The 23,382-nt window shown below is 42.0% G+C and overlaps 1 protein-coding gene and 1 long non-coding RNA gene across 8 annotated transcripts in view; both read left to right on the top strand.

The window, feature by feature from the left end:
• LOC110014093 (NACHT, LRR and PYD domains-containing protein 12-like) overlaps positions 1 to 23,382 on the top strand; it is a 471,367-nt gene that overhangs the window by 418,251 nt on the left and 29,734 nt on the right. The window lies entirely within an intron of this gene.
• On the top strand, positions 8,155 to 23,085 carry LOC144988265 (uncharacterized). The gene is made up of 2 exons (XR_013652122.1): positions 8,155 to 9,509; positions 18,676 to 23,085. It is a non-coding gene; the product is annotated as an uncharacterized LOC144988265 (long non-coding RNA).

The following is a 23,382-nucleotide window of genomic DNA, read 5'->3' as shown; positions in this document are numbered from 1 at the left end:
AACAATATTGGATGTTCATCTCCTGGCTCCCCCTGGACCAGCACCGCTCCCAGGCCGACCGCCGAAGCATCCACCTGCACCAGAAATCTTTGGTTGAAGTCGGGACTTCGCAGGACCGGTGATGAACACAGACAGGCTTTCAGTGTTGTGAATGCTTTTTCACACTCCTCTGTCCACTGAACTGGGTTCTTTTGGTCCTTCTTAGTTAAAGATGTAAGTGGAGCTGCCATGGTTGCAAATTGTGGAACAAAACGCCTGTACCAGCCAACCAGTCCTAGGAACGATCGCACTTCCTTCTTGGTTTTTGGTCTAGGACAGTTTCGGATCGACTCCACTTTATCCACTTGTGGACGCACTTCTCCTCCTCCAAGATGGTACCCAAGGTATTCGGTCTCTCGCTGGGCCCATCTGCACTTGGAAGGGTTAAGTGTTAAGCCAGCCTCTTGAATTCGTCCTAGAACCAAGGAGAGATGTTGCATGTGCTCTGTCCATGTTTTGCTGTAGATTACCACATCATCAAGGTATGCTGCACTGCAGTGGCCACATCCCTGTAGCACTCTGTCCATCAACCTTTGGAAGGTGGCTGGGGCACCATGCAAACCAAAGGGCATAACAGTAAACTGAAATAACCCTGCAGGTGTTTGGAATGCAGTGTACGGTCGACTCGTCTTCTCCAGAGGGACTTGCCAATACCCTTTGCACAGGTCAAGGGTGGTGATGTATTCTGCAGGTCCAATCTTCTCTAGCAGGTCATCTATTCTGGGCATGGGATAGGTGTCAAACTCAGAGATGGAGTTGAGTTTCCTGAAATCAATACAGATGCGCAGAGAACCATCCTTCTTGAAGGCAATGACCATTGGGCTACACCACTCTGAATTGGAAGGCTCGATCACCCCAAGCCTCAACATCTGTTCTATTTCATCTTGAAGTTTGCTCACCAGTTGCTGTGGAACTCTGTACGGGCGTTGGCGGATCGGAAGCCCATTCTTCAGTCTGATGATATGTTCAATCAAGCAGGTCATTCCAGGTTTATCTGCAAACAGTGAAGAAACATCTTTGAACAGTTCAGTCAGTTCTGTTGCTTGTTTGGGTGGGAGGTGTGCCAGACCGGCTGAACCACCAGAGCTAGTATCTTCATCGCTGTCCTCTCCGGAGTTGATTTTTCTCACCAGCATGGCTCTCGTAGGAGTCGGACCTGGGTTTTCCCTCCATTCTTTCAGCAGATTGATGTGGTATGTTTGTTTTGACTTTTTCTTTTCAGGGTGGTGAACTTCATAGGTGACCGGACCCATCTTCCGAGTAATGACATATGGCCCCTGCCATTTAGCCAACAACTTATGAGTTGAGGAAGGGAGAAGAAGAAGAACCTTCTGCCCAGGTTGAAACTCACGGTTACGGGCCTGTTGGTCATACCAAGTCATTTGTTTCCTTTGGGCCTCACGCAGGTTGACTTCTGCCTCCTCTTGATACCTCTGTAGTCGTTCTCTCATCTCCAACACAAATTGTATTACCCCTTTGCCTGCAGGCGTGGTAGACGGAGCCTCCCAACTCTTCCGGAGTAGATCCAACGGCCCTTGGACATCCCACCCGTACAGGAGCTCAAAAGGGGAAAATCCTGTGGAGGCTTGAGGAACTTCTCTGTAGGCAAACAGAAGAAATGGCAACCAGCGATCCCAGTCTTTACCTGTGTCATCCACAAACTTCTGCAGCATCTTTTTGAGTGTCTGATTGAACCTCTCCACCAAACCATCCGTTTGTGGGTGATACGGTGTAGTTCGAATAGCAGAGATTCCAAGGTGTTTGTAGAAGAGCTGCATCAGCCGGGAAGTAAAGTTAGTCCCCTGGTCGGTCAAGATCTCATCTGGGATCCCCACTCTGGAAAACAGTTGAACCAAGGCTCGGACAACAGTGGGAGCAGTGCTGGTGCGCAGTAGGAAGGCTTCAGGAAATCTGGTTGCATAGTCACAGACAACAAGGATATATTCGTGGCCACTACTACTTTTAACAAGTGGGCCGACTATATCCATGGCAATCCTTCGGAATGGAGTGGATATAACAGGAAGTGGTTGGAGTAAGACTCTGTTTGATTTTCGGGTTGGACATGTTTTCTGACAGGTAGGACATGCGGCACAATACTTCTGTATATCTGTATACATAGAAGGCCAGTAGAAACGAGATGCTGCTCTAAGGTATGTTTTATGACGACCTAAATGTCCTGCCCATGGAACGGTGTGAGCGAGCTGCATAACAAGTGGCCTACAAATAACCGGTACAACAAGACACCTTTGTTCACCCTCAGCCATATATAGGACATTGTTGTCAACAATAAACTGTGACTTCTCCACAAAGAGTTTGTCATTACTTTGTGTGACTTTAGCAAACAGAGGTTTCAAATCTTTATCCTCCTTTTGTAAATCAGAAATATTCCCGTGTTTCATCCCCACAAAATCTGCTGCCTCTGGGCTCATTAAGTTTAGTTTTTTCTCGAAACGTTTTTGGGAGCGAGATTTCCTTAGCCTAATTTTACCACCCTCAAAAAGGCTGTCATCAAAATCAAAATCAGGCAAATGTTGCACATTAGCTTTAGCTTGGGCTCGAGTGAGTACAGCCCCAGAAATTTTCACATCGACTTCACCGTGGGTTTTCATTATGTTCAGTGGCTCAGTTGTTTTTTTCAGCAAGTCCATGAGCACAGGTAAATCACATCCGAGAATAACATTTACAGGTAAATTGTCTACCACGGCAAACGTTAATAGATAGGCCTGAGCATCAATACATACAGTTAATTCAGCTTTAGGATAAAGATGCTTATCCCCATGAACACAAAGAATGTCTGTTTTCTGGCTATAATCCAGAGCCCCCGTTGGCACCAAACTGCGCTTTATCAATGAGATGAAGCTTCCAGTGTCCAACATAGCAGTGATCAGTTGTCCATTAACAGTCACATCAATATATTTCTGACCTTTAAAGTCTTTACCATCAGTGTGCTCACCCCTAGGTCTAGGTGGATAACATGCACCAGTGACCTTAGATTTCCGAATGGGACACACTGAAGCTTTGTGTCCTGGTTGCTGACAATAGAAGCACACAATGTCCTTACCAGATGATCGTTGGCCTGCTGCCTTATTGGTGGTACCTGGAGCGTCTGAAGCGTTCTCCCTCCTCGACATTCTTTGCTGAAACAGCTGGGCTGGTTGAGATGTTACCCCCATGGAGCGTAGAGTTGGCCCTCCTCTCCTGGCGTTGAGGTACTGGACAGCAAACTGCTGCTGCGATCCCCTCTGTCGGCTCATGCTCCTTCACCCAGGTCCTGACATCAGCTGGTAACACCCGCAGTAGTTGCTCCAAGATGATGACCTCCCCTATCTGTTCCTTGGTGTGCCGCTCCGGCTGGATCCAACGGCGATAGAGAGACTTCAGGCGATGGTAGGTTTCTGTCGGGTTTTCACCATGCGGCACAGATGTTGAGCGGAACTGCTGCCTATAAGTCTCTGGTGAAATGTCAAACTTAGCCAACAGTGCTGCTCTCAAGTCTTTATAGCAGTGGGCTCGGTCTTCATCCATTGCTGTGTAGGCTTCCAGGGCTTTACCAGACAGCAGTGGAACCAAATGACATGCCCACTCTTTTTTCGGCCATTTCCATGTTTTAGCGATGCGTTCAAAGCGCATCAGATAGTTTTCAATGTCTTCCCCCATCTGGTAAGGGGGAATTTTTGGATCGGAAAAAAGACCCCTAGGATGTGCAGTGCTGTCAGAGTCTTCTGAGCCAGATGATGACGTCTCAGTGTCCGGCAAACGACGTGATGCTGGAGTTGGTAGAGTATACCTTGGGCTGCTTGCTGTAGATGTACTGGGGGTTCGTGGTCCTTTGCTCTTTGATTTGCACGGAGCTTTGATGTGCGGTTGCTGCACTTTACTTTGGAGGGATCCGCTCAGGCGGTGAAGTGAAGCCACAAGCTCTTCTTCTCTCTTTTGCTGAGCAGTCAAGAAATCCCTCATAATGGTCAGCATGTCACTCCCTGAAGTACCAGAGGGACCTGGCTTTGGAGTTGCCTCCATTTCTTCTTCAGATGGCGTAGATGGTGCTGTTTCCCAAGCTTGGTCCACAGTTGCCTCAGGATGCTGGGAGTCTTTCTGGGACCGTAATCCACTCCTTCGTTTTGGAAGCTGAATCCTCCTTTTACGGCTTGCCATCCCACTTCTGACACCAAATGTCGCGGGGTTCTCTCAAGAAATTCAGAAAAAATGCAAAAACAAAAACTGGTAGGCAAGCCAGGAGAGATTTCATAGGGTTTTTACCCTTTTTAATAGAGTCTTTGGGAGACACACAAAAAATAAAGCAGGGATGAAAGTAAAACAACATAAATTCATCTGACTTCAGATCATATCACCTTCAATTGTGAATTTGAATGGCACTCTTTCTGCCCATTTCTCTCTCAACCTCTCAGTCCCTCTGCAATGATGAGAGTGAGGCTTCCTCTGCCATTGTGAGAGTGAGGCGCCTTCTTATGTACCTCTTGCCACTCCCACATAATTAGGCCTTTTACTTAGAAAATTGTAAAGAGTTATTCTCAAAACATTTCATATTTCCTTCAATAATTAAATAATGTCCATCACATTAACTTCAGCCACAAATAATTCAACTTAAACTATACAAAGAAAAAACGAGAAACAAAAACAAGATAAATTAGGAACAGCTGTTTCCTAAGATTTACAACAATATATAAACAAAAAAAACAAATCCCTCGGTTTGGCTGTCAACGGAGGGGGCGTGGCTAAGACGCCGCTGCTGCTGAGCTGCTGCCGTGAGTAAGCGGTTCTATGTATGTGTATGCTTAAAACTACTGATGACCAAGTGTGCACCCGAGGTCTAAACTGTAAAAATGAAAGGTGAATTGTAAGAAACTATGGTTTCACAGCGAAATGTTTGATTGTGACGTGGACGCGCGCACCAACATGTGTGGGTGTGTGTTTGTGTATGTGTGCTCACGGTGTTCGCTCAGCCCGAGAGACGGAGCCGCTCCGTCACACTGTTTATGTGTAACGACAATAAAACTGAATATAAACTAATGTCTTTTAGAACAGAATAGAGCCGCTCAGAGGTCAGAGGTCAGCTGCTGCACCTTTCTGTGACTGCAGTCCAGTTTCAGAGATTTTTGCAGATCTCTGCTAAAATCAGCCTTTTAGCAGAGATCTCTGTTAGAATAAACGTCTTCAGGATCTTCTTAGGATGATGGAAAGCAGAGGATTCTTGCTGCTGAAACTCATGGAAAGCCGTTCTTCAGAACAGGACGTTCTCTAGCGGAAGGTCTAGAGTGGGAACCTGAGGTTCCATGTAGAACCCTTTGGGCTGTCAAAGTAAATGAGGATGAGAGGCTCTGTCACCCAGAGAGAGCTCAGAATAGATCCACTGCTCCTCCACATCCAGAGGATCCAGCATCTGGTTCAGATGTTTCCTGGACACCTCAGTAGATTCAAGATTTAAGATTCAAGATTCAAAGGGTTTACGGTCATCTGCACAGTAAGAAACAGGTTTCCCTGCACAATGAAATTTTTCCTTTGCTGTCTGCTCCGAATGCCAAAAAAGGATACAGGAACTGAAAAATCACACAGAACATACACACAAAAGACACAAGATGTCGTGCAAATTCTAAATGTGCAAAAACAGTGATGATAAACAATAGCAAACGATGAGGATGTGCAAAGGTGCAGTTTGTTGTTCCAGACTCCCGTCAGCTGTTAAGGAGTCTGATGACAGAGGGAAAGAAAGAGTTCTTGAGTCGGGTGGTCCTGCACTTCACACTCCTGAACCTCCGTCCTGAGGGGAGGAGAGTGAACAGACCTGGTTGGGGGTGGGTGGGGTCCTTGATGGTGGAGGCAGCTCTACTGTGGATCTCACGTTTGTAGATGCTCTTCAGCGAGGGCAAAGGAGTCCTGGCGATCTTGGACGCAGTCTTCACCACTCTCTGCAGGCGTTTGCGGTCCATGGCGGTAGAGCTGCTGTACCACACTGTGATGCAGCTGGTCTGGATGGACTCAACCATGCAGCTGTAGAAGTTGCTGAGAATCTTTGGGGACATGCCAAACCTCCTCAGCCTCCTCAGAAAGTACAGCCGCTGATGAGCTTTCTTCACCAGCTGTGAAGTGTTGAGTGTCCAGGTGAGGTCCTGGCTGAGGTGGACCCCCTGATATTTGAAGATATTTTGAGGACTAATCTTTATTTTGACAACATTTCTAGCGAGAAATGTACCATCTACTTTTAGAATTTGCATTCGTTTTGGACATACAGTTTGTAGTTTGTTTGTTTGGTTCAACTTTTTCTCCAAAAGGCTCTGATACGTTGTAGAATAACAACGTTTATTTTCAATCATATCTGCAGACGTGTGCGTTGGTCATGTGACTAATATGTTTCTCTTTTTTTTTCACAGAAAATGCCATAAAATACAATAGATTGCAGATTAATATGTATTTTTGATAACATTTCTAGCAGCACATATACCCTTTCTTTTCATAATATCCATTCATTGCAGACATGCAGTTTGTAGTTTGTTTGTTTGTTACGTTCAACTTTTCCTCAGAAGGATCTGAAAGCATTTGATCTTTTTCATTCATATCTTCGGGCTGACGTGAGGTCACTTGGGGTCACTTGACATGACTTTCTCTTTTTTCCTGTGGAAAATCTCGTAAAAAGGTACGTTGCGATTTATTAATTACTTTTATTTACATTTCTAGGGACCCGTGTATATGTTTTCTCGTTCCATCTTGCTGTTGTTCACTAGTGTTACAGACTTTGATTGACAAGTAATAAACAACGAGGAAGAATGTTGAGTTCAGGGACGGACCAAATAGTTCTTTAACTTGATTTTGCGATTTATTTATTTAATATTCTTTTGCATTTTTAATATATTCACACTACGAGTCTAAACGGCGTGTACAACACGTGTGATAATAAACAATAAACATTAAGATAAATGAGACAAAACAATTATTTTAATGGAGTTTATCAAAATATTAATAGCATCTATTATATTTTTTTTCTTTTACTGTCAGTGTTTTTTGACTATCTCATATATTCTAGTATTACATTGAAATGTTCTAATTTATCTGTTAAAATGTTTCATTACTGTTTCCTGTAGTGATTCTCAATAAAGTTTTAAAACCTTTTTTTTTTAAATAGGATATATGATCTTTTCCAATATTATGGTAAACAGGCCTTTAAGCCTTCAATTTGCTCCATTTGACATGAATCAGTAAATGCGCATTTCGAAAAGCCAGTGAATGCAGCATTATACAGGCACCCCCACCCCCACTCCCCCAGAAACCCCCGGATGAACCCGCTGGAAGGCGCGCGGCTGATAAACTCTTGGACAGCTGGAAGGTAGGCAATGCTTTGAACTTTTCTCTATGGAAATTTAATGGTTAGATTTGGGAAACCAGAGATGGGTTTTCAGTAAAAACGTTTTGCTGTTTAAGATAAACGTTGAATGACGAGGCGTTTTTCCATCTTTGTAAATTAAATAGGGAGCAGCATTAAGGTGAAGGCCTCTCCTGCAGAAAAGAAGGGGGCAAGAAACGTCAACCCAGTCTCATCCTAAAATGTGTAGTAGCTACGTTTGTCCACATGGAAAAACATAGCAATGAAGACTGCACACCAAAAGGACAATACCCCTGCGATGAAATGATCTTTGATCTCTGCATACTGCTGATGAGTGAAAACAACTGGAATGCTCCTGAAGATGCCAAAGTAATAGTTCCACCAATGCAATTTAATGTTCTTTTTAATGCTCGTAATAACTCTTGTGCTATCTTAGATGACCCCACCCTGGATAAAGGTGGAAAGATTTCATGTAATCCATGGACACCAGTGAAGATCACAAATCATTGAAGAAAAATGGTTCAGCGCATTGTCTAGTGGGTCTAGATGACCCAACTCCCAATGTTAAAGTGCCTAGGATAGCACAAGGGTTCAGTCTGAGCCTGGAGCTGGGGAAGGTGCCAAAGACATCCCGGCCGACTGACTTCAAGGACTATAGACCGTTGGCGCTGACCTCTCATCTGATGAAGACGATGGAGAGGCTGGTGCTCACACATCTTCGTTCCATGGTCAGCCAGTCAATGGACCCGCCGCAGTTCACCTACCTACCAGCACGCTATTGGAGTTGAGGATGCTGTCATCTTCCTCCTGGACAGAGCTCTGTCACACCTGGACCAGACTGGGAGCTCTGTGAGGGTCATGTTTTTCGACTTCTCCAGCGCTTTCAACACCATTCAACCACTGCTGCTGAGGGACAAGTTGGTGCACATGGGAGTGGACCAGCATCTGTCTGCATGGATGCTGCACTACCTCTCAAACCGACTGCAGTATGTGAGGTCTCGCCACTGTGAGTCTGACATGATCGTCTGCAACACAGGAGCACCGCAGGGAACAGTTCTGGCTCCGTTCCTGTTCACTGTCTAGACTTCACTGTTCTCAGACTTTCCACTTTCTTTGGCTCTCTGGCATCAGAGCCATCTCTGAAGCTCTGCAGCTGACGGTGCAGCTTCAGGATTTATGAGGAGGACCTACAAATACAATACACGAATGTGATCAGGTTTAGTTTTCAGTCAACAAATGCAGCTTCATTTTGAAAATGAAAAAAGCATTTCTGGTATTAATTTTTATTTTTAATTTTGCTTCAGAAAAACGTCCATACTGATGCGTTTTGTATCATACTTGTTTGTTTTGTCCTTTTGTTTTTAAATTTTATCATGTAAAGCACTTTGAGTACCTTGTGTTTTAAAGTGCTATACAAATAAACTTTGATTTGATTTGATTTTGTAGTAAAATCTGAACATTGGGATGGGACGCAGTGTGATGACGTCACAACAGCCCTCATTAAGTTTCCTTGATACATTTTTTTTCTATTTTGACTTTATCTTTTTTTATTACCTCCTGAATTGAAACTGTTTAAAAAATATTGGAAGCTTTTTGAACCATATTGAGGTTCAGTTCAGCAGTTTATACATCTCTTTTTAGTTTCTGCACGTGACCCGGAAGTAAACAGCACGAGGAGCTAGCAGCGCTAACTTGTTAGCAGGCTAGCAGCGTTAGCTTGTGTTGAGAGGACGGTGGTGTTTTGTTGGGACGTTTGTGAGGTTTTTGGACAGAAAGGGCGATACGTTGCTCGTGTGGGAACTCTCAGCATTTTCCAAAGTGTCGTAAATGAGTGAAGAAGTGTTGAACGGAAAGACAACGTGGATTGCTGTGATTGTGAGACTAGCAGATGATCGATCGGAGCTGCAGTGAAGAGGACGGCAGTGTTTGTGGGAGTTGGAGCTGAAGATCGGAGCAGGAACCATGTCTTCCCTTCAGTCTCTGAGAGAGTTGATCAACGAGCGACTAGCTGCTGCTACTGAAGAAATCTGCAGACTCTGTGAAGGAACCATCGTCCAGTACGAGCAGGAACTCTGTCGTCAGCGCAGACTGCTGGATGTCATCTGGAAACCACAGCTGCAGCTACACCACATAGGTATGTCACCTTCATCAAAGACACAGAGAAGCCCTTTGAGCTTCACCTCCACACTATAGAGTTCTGCCTGCGGTGTATGGAGTCCTATAGTGTTCATAATTAAATAAAAAAATATTTAATTCAATAAATAAATATGGCCTCATGCAAAAACACAATCAACCAATAAATCTCTCATAAATATATAAAAAGGTCATGAAATGCTGAAAAACCTGCACACAAATTTTAAATTAGCCAATTTATTATTCAATAAAGTTCACTTTTGCTTTAAAAACCTGTTCATTATTTTAAAACAGCATTTTAAAATATTCATTTTATTCATGTGGAATATTATTATAATTCTACGTCTTTTTTCAAAACCTTGGATTTCAAAATCAATATTTTCCAAAGTAGCTTGGTTTTTATTTCATGTTGCTGTTTTTCACAATGGCTTATTTATTTCATGAAGAGCTTTTTTAGGAGAATGTCTCTGTCTGTCAATCAAACCAGACAAGGCGGAGACACTTTTGTGATTGGCTACTCCTTTACTCAGACATAAGCAGCAGCACCCTGACTACATCGATGGAAGATGTTTCAGCCAATGAGATATATCGCTAGAGGAGAGACGCCCGCTTTAGAAGCCTGGCCGACGGTGGCGGAGCGCGACGCCATCTTGGTGAGGTCGACGACGCCCACATGACAAGGATTTCTATTGCTTTTGGAGGTGTCTAAGTAGCTTTTATATACTATATTTATTTTTACATTTATTAATATTTATACATATATGTAAATATATTATATTTATATATATATAATATATTCCGATTTGGGTGGACGCTGGCATGATTGTTGCCGCTGCTCACCGGTAACTCCTCGTCACCTAACTTTATTTTTCTGGATTTTTGTACTGCAAGTTTTGAGGCAAGATATCACGCTTGTCAAAGTGACACTTGGATTGTGTTGTCGTGCCCTGACAAACAAAATAACAAACTCAAACAAATTCAAGTCCGACTGCCTCCTCCTAACCGCGGCCTCCTCCCCCTCTCGGAGCCCCCCGTCTGACACTTCAGCGTCTGGCCTCCTACAACCACCTAAAACCACCAGATATGTGGTCATCCAATCTGCTCAACTGGTCAGCTCTCACCTGGATTCTCCTCTGGCTCTCCCACCATCCAGTGGCTGGGATTATCCGGTATTCCTCATTTGAACTCCTTCGGCTTCGCCTCCACATCCTTGCTCCCCCGCCCCCGCTGAACACCTGCACGGATCCTCCGCTCCCACCGCGCCGGAGATACATTCACCGTGGTTCACGTCGGCACTTCAACAAGGACTCATCTGAACCCATCCGCTCCTTCTGGCCACCACTCGTCGTCATCATCACAACACTGGACGCACTGTGGACCACAGCGTTCTGGCCAACCTGGTTAGACCCACAGCCACGGATGGTCCCGCCGCTCATCTCAACACCGCTACAGTCAACTTCGGTCTCACCCCAACTGTTCTGGCTGTGGTTTATCGCCCTCCCAAGACAAACTCTGACTTTTTAAATGAACTTGGAACTCTTCTCTCCCACCTCTCATCCCTCTCACCCAATGTCATAATGATGGGGGATTTTAATGTTCACTTTGATAACAGGCTTCTTCCTCTCACCAGAGACTTCAGCTCATGTTTGGACAGCCTTAACTTCACCTAGCATGTCAGTTCTCCTACCTACTCTAAAGGGCATATCTTAGATTTAGTTTGCTGCTCTGGATTAACCCCCACTAACTGCTCTGCTGATGAAATTCTTGTAACCGATCATTTTCTTGTGTCATTTAACATCTCCATCACTCTATCTGTCACTAAACCCTCCCGTCTCATCTCTTTTCGTAATGTTAAAAATATCAATGTGAACGCACTTTCCTCACTCATACGTGATATTCCGATCTCTAACACATCAAACCCTGATGCACTCGTCTCCTCCTACAACAACCTTCTTTCGGATTCTCTGAACCATCTCGCTCCTGTCAAAACTCGCCCTGTCTCCTTTTCCAAATCTGCTCCCTGGTTCACCCCTGAGCTCCGTCTCATGAAAGCCAAAAGTCGCCAGCTTGAGCGACTCTATAATAGAACTGGCTTAACAATTCACAAAGAAATTTATAAATCACATATCACTCAGTATAAGGACCTGGTTTCTACCACAAAAACAAACTATTTTTCTGAACTCATCTCCACAAACAAAGGCAATTCAAAAACTCTCTTCTCTCTGATGAACACTATTTTCAACCCCCCTGACTCTCTCCCTCCCCATTTCTTTTCCATTGAAACCTGTAACTCCCTCATGTCGTTCTTTAACAAGAAAATTCAAGTCATCCATCAACAGCTTAGCTCTTCTCTCCTCCCTCCCATCCCTGACTCTTTCTCTCTCAATCACATGTTTTCCTCCTCTCAACTGCCTGACCTCGAGGAAATTTCCTCTCTCATCCTTAAATCCAAACCGACCACCTGTTCCCTTGATCCCCTCCCAACATCTTTAGTTATAGCCTGCCTCCCATCTCTCCTTCCGCTCATTACTGCCATTATTCACTCCTCACTCTCATCTGGTACTGTCCCATCACTTTTTAAAATGGCAGCTGTTTAACCCATCCTGAAAAAACCCGGTTCAGATCCCAACGTATTCAATAAGCTCCGTCCAATTTCCAACCTTCCCTTCATTTCCAAAATTCTAGAGAAAATAGTCGCCTCTCAACTCTATGATCATCTGAAACACAATAATTTTCTGGAACCTTTTCAGTCTGGTTTCCGCCCCTCCCACAGCACGGAGACTGCTTTGCTCAAGATCACCAATGATCTTCTCATTGCAGCTGATTCTGGCCTCCTCACCATCCTCATCCTCCTTGACCTGAGTGCAGCCTTTGATACCATTTCTCATTCCATCCTCCTCCAAAGGCTCTCCTCCCTTGGTATCACCTCCATCCCCCTCCGTTGGTTTCAATCCTACCTCTCTGACCGCACCCAATTCATTCATCTTAAATCGTTTAAATCTCAGCCCTCCTCTGTCTCTTCTGGAGTCCCCCAAGGTTCTGTCCTTGGTCCTCTTCTTTTCATTACTTATCTTCTTCCCCTTGGCAATATCTTCCGTAAATTTAATGTTAATTTTCACTGTTTTGCGGATGACACCCAGCTCTATGTATCCAGTAAACCTGACTCCTCTCTTCCACCCTCCTCTCTCCACTCCTGTCTATCTGAAATAAAAAACTGGTTCACCTTAAACCTTCTCAAACTCAATAGCGATAAAACTGAGCTACTTCTAGTAGGTTCCAAATCCACCCTCTCCAAAGCCACAAGTCTAACTCTTTCCATTGATTCATCTTCTGTCTCCCCCTCCCCTCAGGTGAAGAGTCTGGGTGTCATCCTAGATAGCACCTTATCTTTTCAGTCCCACATCAATAACATTACTCGGTCAGCCCATTTCCACCTACGTAACATTAATCGTCTATGCCCCTCCTCACTGTCCCCTCTGCTTCTATCCTGGTCCACAGTCTGGTCACTTCCCGTTTAGATTATTGTAATTCTCTCCTCTTTGGTCTCCCACAAAAAACCCTCAATAAGCTTCAACTGGTCCAGAACTCAGCTGCCCGAATCATTTCCAGAACCCCCTCCTTCAGTCACATCACTCCAGTTCTCCACCAGCTGCACTGGCTCCCCATAACCTCCAGGATCCAATTCAAACTCCTCCTGTTCACCTTTAAGGCCCTCCATAACCTGGCTCCTCCTTATCTCTCCGACCTCCTTCATATCAAAACCCCCTCTCGTTATCTTCGGTCCTCCTCTTCTGTTCAGCTCTCTGTCCCTCCCGCCCGACTCGTCACAATGGGAAGCAGAGCCTTCAGCTGCTCTGCTCCCAAACTCTGGAATTCCCTCCCTCCTGACCTCCGTAACATAGACTCTCTGCCTACTTTCAGATCTAAACTCAAAACCTATCTGTTCATTTCTGCCTTCCCATCCTGATTCACTTTTTATTTTATCTACTATTTTTATTGTGCTTTTAATGTCTATTTTTAACCTTTGTTTTGTAAAATGGTTTTTTGAAAGGCGCTTTAAATAAAATGGATTATTATATATATAGATACATCATTTGTTGTTGTTAAAGGAGAGAAACAGTCAGCCTTACAAGCTCAAACTTTAATCAAAATGCATTGCTGCAGGATTTCTTACAAATAAAAAACTTATTACAAATTTTTTTTTAAATAATTTCTAAACATTTAGAAATTAAATTAAATTATTATGAAAAACCCAACAATAAGTCAATAATAATAATAATAACAATAATAATAATAAATCAATAGTAAGTCAATACAAACAATAAATAATAACAATACATAACTACTAAGTCAATAAATAATTAAAAATAAGTCTATTAATAATAATAATAATAATAATAATAATAATAATAATAAAATAAATATTCAAAAGAAGTCCAAAAGTGAACAATAGATTTACCCTAAAAAAACAACAACAACAAAGAAAAACAATAGATTTATACTGATTCATGTTAGTGATCAGTTCGTGTAACACAGATGTTATGGTGCCGGGTTTCAAGCAAACAGTCTGACCTCTCATCAAAATCTGTTTCCACAAATGTTTTGCACATATCCAGACTGTATTGCTAGTTGGTACCACAGTGAACCATCTGGGTTAACTCTTTTTATTGCTAAGATCCACTTTTTCCTTAAGTCTGAGTCCATTGGAAACCTGCAAGAAAAGGTCAGTCTCTGAGTCAGAAATGTATAAATCTATATTACTATAATAGTCCTGGTATGCTGTATACAGGTTTTGCAAAATAAAATGTACATTTATGTCGACAGCAAATTATCCGTACATCATGCAGCATGTTAACAACAGCCCTACAGCATCATGCATGTCAACATGTGTATGATTAATGAAGCCCCTGCAGCATTAAAAGAGAAAAATTATAATACTTACCTGTGAAATGATATACCTTCCTCCTTCATGGACTCAGTTCTCTGATTTTGGCAGTTGAAACCCAAACAATGAACTGGCATTTTGCAAAAAATGTGTTCACATGCATGCACTGCAGTAGTAACTTGACCTCACCAAGATGGCGGTGCTCTCCTCCCATGAGGAATCACGTGATGTCTCCTCTAGTGATATAACTCATTGGTTTCAGCGAACGTGACGGCGCGATGCACACTCCTCAACACTAGGGGGAGTGTGCACCTCAACACATCCACAGTGTTACCAGAAATTGGGCAGTTTTGGTTCTAAATTTGCGGATAAAAGTGGCTTTGGGCGAGTGTGCATAATTCAGGTGATTTTGTGGTCGGTTCTGCAATTTTCATCTTTTCATGAACATCTAGTAGTGGCCTAAGTTAGGCTGGGTGGTTGTTGGAGTTCCACAAAACTTCTATGAACTGGAGTTCAGTAAACACACCATGCCGCGTGTGGGAGGAGCTAGCAGCTAACGCTTTAGCCTGATAGCCACTTGGAGCTGTGGCTGTGTTTACCTCACTTAAAATGCATGGATGCACAATGCACACGGAGATTGCTAAGAGATCAGGTTTATTTATTTTGAATAGTTCTACATGATAACAATGTTTCCATGTTTGAGTTCATGAGATCATCCCAGAGAGTCTTTGCTTCAGGTCCTGCAGTCAAACTACGTCTTAAATTACGTGTAAATCAGAGCGCCCAGCGCAAATGTGTGTGTGTGTGAGCGCAAGTTAAGGGTCTGTTGTTCAGTTCGCCAGAAAAGTAATAATAAAGGAAAGTATATCCAAAGTACAGAGACTGAACGGGGAAGTGATCCCCAAATCAAACCCCGGATCTCCGCTGCGTTTTACAACCAGAAAGAGAAACTTTCGCAGGAAAGGTTCAACATTTTCCCCGAGAGGGGAAAGAAAAACCCAGAGGACCTGATTTATAATCATTGTCTCAATGAAAATAGAAAAATATCATAAGGTTCAGGAGGCCCGAGCAGGCTTGTTCCGCTATCCGCTGCTGCCTGGTCTGACTCTCTGTCGGTCTGCCAGGTCGCCTCCTCCTGCGAGCCGACACAGTGTAAAGCACGATGACGTCAGACTGGATCTGTGAGCTCAGACAGCAGAGCTGTTAGCTGCAGAGCAAAAGAGAGCTGAGTGAATGGCGTAAGAGTCAGGAGTGTTTCGAGACGTGGACGACCGGAGCTCCTTTGGTCCACACAAACCCTCAAACTACAAAAACAGAGTCGTCCATGTTTGCATATTTTGCTGCAGACAGATAGTTTTTATCAAATGTCAGCAAAGCAGTGCGGATATCACTGAAATATGTAATCTCTCTGACTGGCACACAGCTGAGCGGGTATCGAGGAATATGAGTCGATTTCCATGGATGAGCCAATGAGCGTTTAGATCCCGCCCACATTCACTGATTGACAGATGGAGACATTCTCCTGAAAAAGCTCTTCATGAAATAAATCAGCCATTGTAAAAAACAGCAACATGAAATAAAAACAAAGCTACTTTGGAAAATATGGATTTTGAAATCCAAGGTTCTGAAAAAACAAGTAGAATTATAATAATATTCCACATGATTAAAAATGAATGTTTTAAAATGCTGTTTTAAAATAATGAACAGGTTTTTAAAGCAAAATGAAATATATTGAATAATATAATGGCTAATTTGAAATCTGTGTGCAGGTTTTTCACCATTTCATGATCTTTTTATATATTTATGAGAGATTTATTGGTTGATTGTGTATTTGCATGAGGCCATATTTATTTATTGATTAATTTAGTAAGAGTAATAAAGAGAATAAAGAGAGTAATAAAGTAGTTGGATTCAAATATACTCTAGTAGTGAGTAATTAATGAGTAACATCTCATTTATGTCAGAACAACAGAATGAGGGTCATTAAAAAATAATGCAATGATATAACTTTTAATGAGGCTGGAAATAAGTACATCCATGTTTCAAAGTAAAACATTTGGCAACATTTGCTGCAACAAATAAATAACAATAAATAGTTTGTAACCATTCCCTCCTTTTCTTTGTCAAACATTGTTCTACCAATATGTACTTGATCGTCTTTTCCTCTGATTTTAGTCATGGACATTTAGAAACTTTTAAAAAGAACTGTTATCCTTGAACTTAAACGTATTCCTCAGGGCTCCAGACTGCGACCAAATGGTTGCATTTTTCGACCAAAATTTGAGAGTGTGCGACTGAATTTTACATCCAGTCACACATGTGCTACCAGTAAATTTGCCTCCCCCACTCTCCGTATTTTTTATATATTAAACGTGGAAGGGGCACGCAATGATCAATGAAATAATCAATGAGACGCGAGTGCACACACACGCAAACACACACACACACGCGCACTTAAGGCCCGTACACACCGGGACGAATTTCGCGCGCGATATTCGCCGACGTTTAACGCCTCGTGACTAAACAAAGGGAACCAATGTGAGTGTGCACACGGACGCGAAAAACGCCACGCGTCAAAGCGTCATTTTTTTAAAAAACGCCTCGGGTTCGACCAATGAGAATGGCGCTTTTGCACACGTGTCTGGAGCTTCCAAAGTAACAGTAAAACACAACTTGGGGGCGCTCAAACACAAAACTGCTTTGCTGAGCACACATGCCAGCGAAGAAGATAGACGCCAAGTAGCGTCTACACTGCCGCAAAGAAATAATGACGGACATTCTAAAATATCCCCGAACCAAACACCAGTTGGAGCTACTGGTGCTTGAAATATTCATGTTTTCTTTGTAAGATTCTGACAAGCGCCTAAATACTTGCTCTCTTCTTCTGAGTGAAAAGCGACTTTAAGAAGCGTAAAGTTGCGCAGCGCCACCTTGTGTACAGGAGTATTTCTGTTTTACATTAAGCGCCATCTAATGTCAGGGAATCAAATTGCATGTTCACTCGGCTCATCGTCAGCGAAAATCACCTGGGTGTGAACACAAAAAACGTGGCGAAAAACGCCTGGCGAATATTCGTCCCGGTGTGTACGGGCCTTTACTCATGAGACGCGAACACACACGAGCACACACTCGCGTTTCATGGAGTGATGCCTGTCTGTGAGCCGCCCAATGCGTGTGAGAAGAATAGGGAAAGTCACTGCAAGTGGCTAAATGCGTGGAGGGGCCTAGAGATAATCGAGCGCGCGTAAACATCTGTGGGAAGGAAACGGACACAAATATCATCACAACCTCATATGTGCGTCTGAGCTATGAGCAAGCGAACTATTGATTTGTTTTTCCGACCTGCGGCTAGTGTACCAATGCCAGAGTGTACAGCAGGGGTCTCAAACTCGCGAACCAAACCACCGTTCTCATGCGCGGCTGTCACTGCAGCACATCGCTCCCGCGGGAGTCGGGTCAGCTGAGGAGCATAAATGTCCCACACCTACATACGTGACAGCTAACGGGGCTCTAACATTAAACACGTGTGAGCGACAACACGATTTAGTCTTAGACACATTTAAAACACGTGGGGAAAATGCAACGATAGACGTGTTTAAGATGAGCACCCCTGCTACGCCCCACAGCTACACATTAGGCACACCACCTCACTGGGCGCCCCCTACACTTTTGAGAAAATTTAATACTTTTAATTGCGCATTATGGTCGTGAAAGATATACAGTTAGATGACATCAAATACCTGTTTGACATTAAATACCCTTTTGCACCATTTATGAATTACTTTTCTGCAATTTCATTTTCTTTGAGAAAGTATCAAATAAATTATTAAGACAGCATTTTTTATTATCTTCAGCTGTTTCAGCCTACAGGTTATTGACTGACACAGCTCTCCTCATAGTGGGGAGGTGTTGGGGGGGGGGGGGGGGGCTTTTTCAGCACAGTGGTGTGCTGCTGTGCTAAAAAAAACAATCAACTTCTTTAAAAAAAAAAAAAAAGCACTTCATTGACGATGTTACCAGTAAGTTTACTTTACAAACAGTGGTCCTTCAGGGGCTCCTTCTCAAACGTTTTGGAAGTTGTGTTGTAGATTAGCAGTCACAGGTAGGTTATTTTTTTAGAAGGGTTTATTGGATTTTGTGTTTAAACTAAGGAATTACATTATTTAAATCAAAATTTTAAATTGTCCATATTCTAACTGAGACTATTGCTATATTTATTGGTGCTTAACAATACACAAAGTCCTAAAAACATGTAAAAGGGCCTCTTCTTGTGTTTCTGCAGTCCTCCCTCAGCACTGGAGTACTGAAGAGGAGGATCCCTGCAACCAGCAGAGGAACTTCAGAGTGGGACAAGAGGAACCAGAACCTCCACATTATAATGAGGAACTGCAGGAACCACAACATCCACATTATAATGAGGAACCGGAGGTTCCAGAACCTCCATATTATAAAGAAGAACTGCAGGAACCAGAACCTCCACATTATAATGAGAAACTGCAGGAACCAGAACCTCCATATTATAAAGAAGAACTGCAGGAACCAGAACCTCCACATTATAATGAGCAACTGCAGGAACCAGAACATCCGCATTATAAAGAGGAACTGCAGGATCCAGAACCTCCATATTATAAAGAGGAGCAGGAGGATCCAGAACCTCCATATTATAAAGAGGAGCAGGAGGATCCAGAACCTCCACAATTTGAAGATGAACATGGGGTACCAGAACCATCACTGTTTATAGAGGAGCCAGTTGAGCTTTTCATCAGTCAGGATGATCAGCTTGATCTGAAGCAGGAGACTGATACCTTGATGGAGATTCCTACTTATGAGGAAGATGAGAACAATGAAGCAGATCTAAACAATCAGCAGAGCTTTAATGTAACTGATAGTCAGTATGAAGAAGGAAACCAACATGAAGAATCAACATCAACTACAGATAAAGAGACAGACCCACAGAACAGAGATCAGAGGAAGAGAAGAGACAGAAGACATGTCCAAAGTGTGGACAGCTCTCACATGTCAGAAGGTCAATTTGACTCTGATGTGAGAAAAAATCCCAGGAAGACAAATCTGGGTAAGAAATACAAACAATCTCCAAAAGAAGAGAGACTTTCCTCTATCAGGTCTGGTAAAAACTCAAGACTAATTACTAACCCGTCTGACTACATGGAAACTGGGTCTGATGAAAGATGTTATATCTGTAAAGAATGTGACAAAAGCTTTTGTAACAAATCTCTGTTCAGAATTCACGCAAGAATCCACGCAAAAGATAAGAGATTTTCTTGTAAAGAATGTGAGAAAAGTTTTAGTCGTATATCTAGTCTCAAAAGACACATGAGAAATCACACAGGAGAAAAGCCTTTTTCTTGTGAAGAATGTAATAAAGGTTTTAATCAAATATATCAACTCAAAAGACACATGAGAACTCACACAGGAGAGAAGCCTTTTTTATGTAAAGAATGTAGTAAAAGTTATAGCGATTTATCTTGTCTCAAAAGACACATGATAATTCACACAGGAGAAAAGCCTTTTTCTTGTAAAGAATGCAAAAAAAGTTTTAATCAAATATCTACTCTCTACACACACATGAGAATTCACACAGATGAGAAGCCTTTTTCATGTAAAGAATGTAGAAAGAGTTTTAGGGATTTATTTAGTCTTAAAAGGCACATGAGAACTCATACGGGAGAAAAGCCTTTTTCTTGTGAAGAATGTAAAAAAAGTTTTAATCAAATATTTCATCTCAAAAGACACATGAGAACTCATACAGGAGAAAAGCCTTTTTCTTGTAAATAATGTGATTCAAGTTTTAGTTGCTGATCTAGTCTTAAGACACACATGACAACTCACAGGACTTTCTCTTGACAAACAATGTAATAAAGGATTTAGTGCAGTGTCCTTAGGCAAGACCCTTAACGCTACTGCCTCCCGAGCACGGTTAGGCTGCAGCTCACCGCTCCCCCAGGGGATGGGTCAAATGCAGAGAAGAATTTCCCCATTGTGGGATAAATAAAGTATCTATTAAATTCTAAACGTTTCTGTGTTCTTAAATTATCATTTATCAGACACGTGATGACAACTCTGAAGAAGGTGGAAGGTATTCCGCCGAGACATGTTAGGTACGTTTGACAAAAACAAACTGTGTCTGATAAAAAAATAATTTTAGAAAACAGTTTAAACATGGAGACACAATAAACTTGTTTGAATCTATACTCTTCTGATAAGAGGTCGACCTCTCAACCTCTGCACCACAGTCAAAGACTATTTTACAAGAGGGGGGGAAAATCTGTATCTCAGAAAATGTGAATATTTCAAAATAAGTTTTTAATGTTTAAAACTTCTGGGGTTAAATACCTATGTTCAGTTGAACTCTATAGCAACCAGAGCTTTCATTTCAAGTAACTTGAGCTGATCTGTAGACTCCCAGAATTCCTCAGTGTTGCATCAGTTCATCAACAGAGAATCATTTTGCTCTCAAATCCAGAGAAATGGAGGCGTAAACATTATTTAACAATGAAAAGTTTGACAAATAATGAGCTTTTCAGTCCAAATGCAGTCAAATCTGTTCTTGCTCCTGTCTCTGGGTGAAGAGGAGCAACCATTTCTCCTCTTCACATGGACTTTCAGGGATGAAGATCCAGCGTTCACAGAGGATGATGGATTCTCAGCAGCTCCACACATTTTCAGCTACCAGACATAAAAACATGATTTCAAAAATCCCAGAGTTTAAGTAAAGGAGTTTTCTTCTGTGTCTTAGCAAACTAACTGAAATTTGTTGAATCCACGTCCGGAAATATCCAGAAATGTCCACAGTTAATCCAAGTGAGTTTCAGCTGGAATGATCCAAGCTGGAACTATACATTAGTGCTTAAAGATTGTCTATATAACCTAATCTGACAATCACATTTAAAAGGATTTATGCTAGAGTAACTAGCAAGCATATGTTTTCTATGCAACTGTATTTGTCCCTTTAAAAAGTTATAAAGTTATAATAAATAAAGTAATTTGAGTAATTTAACATCAAGGAATAGATAGTTTATTTTTCATTACATTTAGTTACATGTATAAGTTATATCTGGCCCTTTGTGGGGAACCACTATGCTGATATGTCCCTCAGTGAAAATGAGTTTGACACCCCTGATTTAGTGGACGAAGACGCTCAGATAATGCTTTTTCCACAATGAGAGGGTGATAAGACCATGTTTGGATGTTGGAAAGATAAAGTTTCTTACATTGTTGATCTAACTTAATTATTTGCTTCAGTTAAGAAAAATAATTTTTTTAAGTCAGTTTAAAAATAACACCTAGTTTTCAGACAGTTATTTTACTTTCATTCAAATTAATTCAATTAAGTAGGTGTAACTTTGGTGCTGCTGTTAGATCGGCATGGCAAGGGATTGTGGGATACAATTCCCTTTGCCTGTCTGGACGGATTTCGGTTTAAGTGTGGGTTTTTGACCAAATGAGTTTAGTTGTTTAGCTGTTTTACTGTGTTTTGCTGAGTTATTTTGTCCTACTATGCTTACGTCTCTGCACTATGAGTGAGAGGGAGGGAGAGGATGGTGAGGTTAAATAGCACCCCTACCAGATTGTGCTGTAATGGCAATGTTGGAAAATTCCTTAATGAATGTATGCACTGTGCGCATTGCCGGCTCAAACTTAGACATTGGAGGGTTCAAGAATTATAATTAATTAAGATGGAAAAAAGATTAATTGAATTGGGGTAAAATGTCATTTAGTTAGATAAATATGTAAATTTGAGTTGTAAAAGCACTAATTAAGTTTTATAGATGTAAAAAATTAGGTTGAATAAATTTAACTCAATTACTTGTTACCAATAGAAGTAATTCATTTAAGGTGGCAGAATTGGACAAAGGTTATGTATATATGCGTCACAAGGATAATGGAAATAAGATCAGAAACTCGTGCGTTTACTTTGTCTGTTCTTCTACTACAAGCAGAAACTCTTTCTTTTGCTGATGAAGCCGTATTACGTTTTTAACCCTTGTGCTATTTTAGATGACCCCACTCTTACATTGACGTGTTCTCCCTACCATGACAAAGGTGGAAAGATTTCGTGTAATCCATGGACACCAGTGAGGTTCACAAATCATTGAATAAAAAAGGTTCTTCTAGTGGGTCTAGATGACCCAACTCCCGATGTTAAAGTGCCTAGGATAGCACAAGGGTAACTGGTCTTATAATCTTCATACGGCGTCATTAAAATCTCAGACTCCGTCTAACTGATGTATAGGGCTCTCTTTTTTTCTCCACGCATTTCCATGGTGACTCCAGAAATCGGCGATCCATTGAAAATGGAAAATGGAAAAATCCATTTGTAAATATTCTTTCTAAAATGTAAATGTAATTTGTCAATTACTGTCTGTACATACTTGTGCCAAACTGCATGCTACTGTGACAAGGAAATTTCCCATTCGTGGGATTAATAAACAAATCTAATCTAATCTAATCTAAAATGTCTTTATGTACTTGACGTGCAGGTGCTTTAACCCAGGGTTACCAAGGTCTGTAGTTTAAACTTGTATTAGAAATGAGAAGGGCGACACCTTCTGGCTGTATTCAGAACTGCATCTTCTGGTCAGAAAAGTGTTGAAAAACCTCAATTGTGTCTGTAAAATGTCTGCAGCTTTTTTGTCTGAAGACATGAATAAAGTCTGGATTTGATCCTTAATGAATCTTCATATTTCTTTGTCCTTCAGTCTTTCTTTCAGTCTCAAACACACTGGTTCATTTGATCCTAATGAGAACATGTGTGAGGCTCCAACATGGCTGCCTTCACTGCAGGTTCCTCTTCACAGCATGTGTTTGTGGATCAACATACAAACAACAACAGGTGCAGGTGAGGAAGTGTTGCTGTTGTTGCCTTTGCCTGCTTCCAGCCTACAGGCACAGTTTTCTGCTCCATATGAGGTGGAAAAGAAAATGAATGACACCAATTTTAGGATCCCAACTCATGACAAAGAGAAGA

Source organism: Oryzias latipes, chromosome 2 (assembly GCF_053564925.1).
Source record: "Oryzias latipes strain Hd-rR chromosome 2, Olatipes_Hd-rR_3.1".
In the NCBI taxonomy this organism is placed as follows: Eukaryota; Metazoa; Chordata; class Actinopteri; order Beloniformes; family Adrianichthyidae; genus Oryzias; species Oryzias latipes.
Note: the sequence above shows the minus strand (reverse complement) of the source record. Positions and strands in the feature narration are given on the sequence as shown.